Source organism: Carassius carassius, chromosome 22 (genome assembly GCF_963082965.1).
Source record: "Carassius carassius chromosome 22, fCarCar2.1, whole genome shotgun sequence".
Lineage (NCBI taxonomy): Eukaryota > Metazoa > Chordata > Actinopteri > Cypriniformes > Cyprinidae > Carassius > Carassius carassius.
The window spans coordinates 2,477,313-2,482,055 of NC_081776.1; the positions used below are offsets into that span (position 1 = coordinate 2,477,313).

Genomic DNA, 4,743 nt, shown 5'->3' on the forward strand with positions numbered 1-4,743 from the left:
TGCCCACACTGAGCCCATTGTACCAGATCCAGAATCCAAAAAGTCGACTCTGTCTAAGCCCCACCCACACTGGCTCTGAAATATTTTTTCTGTTTATTTCTCTCTCTGTTTCTATCTGATCATCCTCTGACTCAATGCGCAGTAGTCCATGATTTTTGCTCTTGCAATAATCGAAAGCTTCCTCCCAGTACATTTTATAAGAACTGACATGAATGAAGCTCTCTGAAGAGAAGAAAAGACATTTTTTTTTTATTATTTACATGCTTTGATTTATTCAAGCATACGGTAGGCTTTGAAGCATAAAATATTGTCTTAACCTACTGTAGCAAAGAGCACCACATGTATTCAGATTAGTTTTGGACCAAGATTCCGGTAGTTGTTTTGAGAGAAATGTAAAGCATCCAGCAATGTTAGTTTCTCCTCTCACAGTCTGTATTTTTACATATTCAGAATATCCACCATCAAACCATGCAAGGCTGTAATTATACTGAAGGCCAATCCAGATAGAGTTACTCCCATTTACTGCTTCCTTCACTTGCTCGTTTTCCCCCTGATTTCTGATGCTGACTAAATCTGAGTGATTCATTTTGCAGTGCCGCTGAGCCTCAAACCAGGTTTTATTTTCAGGGATTAAACTATAGTTTAATGATTCTGTATGAATGCAAGAATAGACACTAGTTTTACTCATAATCTTTGGATATTTATAAGATATACAGTAAAGAGCCCAGGGATGATTACCTTGTTTATAACACATGAAGTACATTTCTGAACTACAGTTGAAATACTCCCATGTTCCATCAGTGGTTAGTGCACCACAGCAGCTTTCCTCAGTAAAATTTCTGGTGATGTTGTTGAATGTGACTGGATCACCGTTTGACCATGTACAGCTTTTGGCTCCAATCCATTCACAATACATACGTCCATTCAGTATCATTTTAGCTAGCATTGCATTGTCGTTATCTTCATAGATTGTGACGAGGACAGTGTAGTTATGTCTACAAGCATTCAGTGCATCATTTATCTGCATTTGTGTTTCATTTAAGTAGAATTTTCTTAGTCGACCTGTACCACTTGAAAGAGGAAAAACTGAGAAGAGATAGTCAGGTTTTTTTTTCTGTTGACATATTGACTGAAAGAAAATTCATATCTTTGAAAAACACATGTACACTTGTCCAACTTTTGACTCTAGGATTTTCTAACTTAAAAATTTAATAAATCCACAATGTCTTAATGTTAATGTTCTGCTGAATTTTTAACATGCAATGTGTGTGTGTGTGTGTGTGTGTGTTTATACTTCCAAACATTATTTTTGCAATTAATAGTAGTTATCAAGTGAGATTTTTGTTTGCATGGTAAGTCTGGCAGCAGCCAGTGCTCCACACAGAGATCTGATCTCACCATCATCAGTTTGTCTGAAATAACATGAAGAAACAGAACAAAATGACACGGACTCAATCCAAAAGAACTGTGGCAATGTCTCCAAAACGCTTCAAGAAACCTGCAAAGCTACAGTACTGGGCAAAGCTTTATGCACTTGTGTAAAAATGCTATAAAAGTGAAGATGCCATCAAAAATAATGCCATAAATAGATTTTATTAAGGAACTTCTATTAACTTAACTAAATTAAATCAACCTAATTTAAAACCATTTTGTTGGTGAAAATACTAGTGGTCTAAGACTTTTGCACAGTACATATATATACACACACACGCACACACACACACACGCACACACACACACACACACACACACATACTGTAGGTAGAATTAAATACTCACCACAGAGAAGAAGCAGGGCAGGTGGAAGTACCATGGTCAGTTTATTTTAAACCAATTATATTATAATCATATTTTAATTAATGATATCAATGTTATTCATGTGGTGTGATGAATCAATCTAAAGAAGAAATGTTGGTTTTATCTGTTAGTTCTAAGAGGAGTTGGATTGATCAGTGGATTATAGTAAATGTATGAGAATGTAAAACAAAAAATTGCTCAGTAATTGCAGTACAAAGGCTAAAGACTTCTCATGCGATATATCTAAATGGTACAATACATTTTTAAATGTCTACTCTGCTCCAAGAGGATTGCATCAACAAACAAACAAAGGATAGGCAATGTGATCATATATTTGCTTAGAAAAAACAATATGTTAGTCGAATTTAATTTTATCTTGGTAAGTAATAAAGGTTCATTATAAAACAGAGATAATATAGCAGCTTTTTACTTGGTGAGCAGGTTCTCTTACGAGAGCTCTCTCGTACTGCGTCTTAACTAAGACGCTACGGGAAAAGTCTCTTTTCAAGAAATACTGAAGCAAAAAATTATCCTTAATTTTGTATTTTTGTAAAGCGCATTTGCAGCAGTACACAGCCATAGGCGAGACGGCTCGTTCGCTCATTGGCTTGTTCTGCGGCAACTGCACAGCCTATCGAGCACAGGCTAATGTAACATCAGACCAATAAGGGCGCTTCGCGCCCTTCTTGCCACTTCTCGCCGAAATGGGTGTGGCCCAACCTATAAAAGGAGCTCGAAAAGGCTGACTCACCTGATTTTTAATCTCTTCAGCGAAGCTCACGCATCGCTGGATCACGAAGGAAGCAAGCGCCGTCTGATAGGCATCTCAGCGGGACGAGCCACTTCTGAAGCTGCTGGCCTTCGCCGCCTTCCACTGCCGTTCCTTCTGCGCTGTCCGGCGCCTATATCCTTTCAATTCTGTTATATCCAACTGTTCTTTATGTGTGTGTGTGTGTGTGTGTTCGCCCTAAAAGCGCCGCTTCCAGCGGATTCCGGAACCGTCTTCAGCTCAACCGAGCTCGCCGGTTCGCCCTGCTTCACCGGCCTCCCCTGCATCGCTTCCCGATGGGCAGCGCCCGCTGTTTGCCGCCACGTCGTCCGAGGAAGTTGATCTCAGGGTCGCGTCGGGGGAAGAGGACACGTGCTCTCTGCTAGCTTCGGGCAGTGAGGGCTGGGCGAGCTCCGAGGATCTCGCGCCTTCTGCTCAGAAGCCCAGCAGACGAGCTGACATCGAGAAGGAGCCGGGGCGAGTGCTCACGCTGGCCGCGACGAGTCTCGGCCTTGAGTGGTCTGCACCAGCGCCCCCCCTCTCGTTCCCGGCTGGATGGTATTTTCCTTTCGGATGAGCGTACTTCTCAAAGCCCGCCTCATTTCTTAATGAGCTTCACGAAGAAGTGGCAAAGGCTTGGAATGCTCCATATTCAGTGAGAACTCGTTCGTCTGTCTCACTAGCATTCTCCACACTGGATGATGCTAAAAACAGGAACTACCAGTCACTTCCGCCGGTGGAACAGGCGATAGCGACGCACCTTTGTCCGCCCTCTGCTGGACGGCGGACGAAAGCGGTGTTGACATCTAAAGCCTGCTGCATGATGCTGCGTCTGCACTACTCACGATGGCTGCTTCATCGAAGCGCAGGTGTACGAGTTCCGCTGTGGACGAGCTCTCACCCAAGCGCGTCGCTGTTTCAGTTCCAGGAATTGTGACTGTCTCAGCGTTTTCTGCAACGCGCAAGCCTGCACAGTTGCCCGCTTGCCTGCACACAAAAGCCGTTATCACAACAGCTTCAGCAATGCAGCTCGAGACCCCCGTTCTCGCTCTACCGGCCGTCGACCCCGCGCCACGGGGACCGCGGCAGAGGATTACGGTGAGGCCGGGAGCTCCGAAGCCATCCTAGGAAAGCGCCGGTGTACGAGTCGCCGCGGCCGAACTCTCACCTAAGCGCGCCGCTGTTTCAGTTCCAGGGATTGTGACTGTTTCAGCGTCTTTTGCAATGCGCAAGCCTGTGCGGTTGCCTGCTTGCCTGCACACAGAAACCGTCATCACGGCTACCCAGATATTTCCCGAAAAAGGTGTAATTTCTGGTGTCCCGGCCACGGCCGATGGTGCTATAAATGTAGTGACGATGCCCACTGCTCAGTGCCCATCTCCAAATGTAAGCACAGCCCTTCACACAGGGCTCGCGCCCATAAAAGCGACTCAAGTCGATCGCGCGCACTACATAGTAAACGTACCCACTCCTCAGTGCCCACAATCACTATGTCACACGCGTCATGTGGTTTCTGTAAAAATGAAACCCGTGCACGTTCGTCCGGCCACGGCCGATGGTGCTATATATGTAGTGACGATGCCCACTCCTCAGTGCCCATCTCCACATTTAAGCACAGCCCTGCACACAGGGCCCGCGCCCATAAAAGCGACTCAAGTCGATCGCGCGCACTACATAGTAAACGTGCTCACTCCTCAGTGCCCACAATCACTATGTCACACGCGTCATGTGGTTTCTGTAAAAACGAAACCCGTGCACATTCGTCCGGCCACGGCCGATGGTGCTATAAATGTAGTGACGATGCCCACTCCTCAGTGCCCATCTCCACATGTAAGCACAGCTCTGCACACAGGGCTCGCGCACATAAGACCGACTCAGATCGGTCACGCGCGCCACATAGTAAACGTGCCCACTCCTCAGTGCCCACATACACTATGTCACACATGGCGCGTGGTTTCTGTAAAAGCGAAACCCATGCACGTACGCTCTGCCCAGGCAGACAGCGAGTCGAAAGTGGTAAATGTGCACGCTTGCAGCCCACAGTTATGTGCAGACATCACGAGTCCCACGGGACCCGCTCAGCCCTCCCCCATTCTGTTAAGCACCGGGATGGGGTGCAGCGCACCCAAGCACCGCCGTTGCCCAGTCAACAGAGCGCGCTTCGCATCCAGCCCTTA

The 4,743-nt window shown here is 46.2% G+C and overlaps 1 long non-coding RNA gene across 1 annotated transcript; it reads right to left on the minus strand.

Moving 5' to 3' along the window:
* LOC132098313 (uncharacterized) lies at positions 1–1,899 on the minus strand. The gene is made up of 3 exons (XR_009422866.1): positions 1,780–1,899; positions 739–1,086; positions 1–651 (listed from the first exon to the last, which is right to left on the minus strand). It is a non-coding gene; the product is annotated as an uncharacterized LOC132098313 (long non-coding RNA).
* Between the last annotated feature and the right edge of the window lie 2,844 nt (positions 1,900–4,743).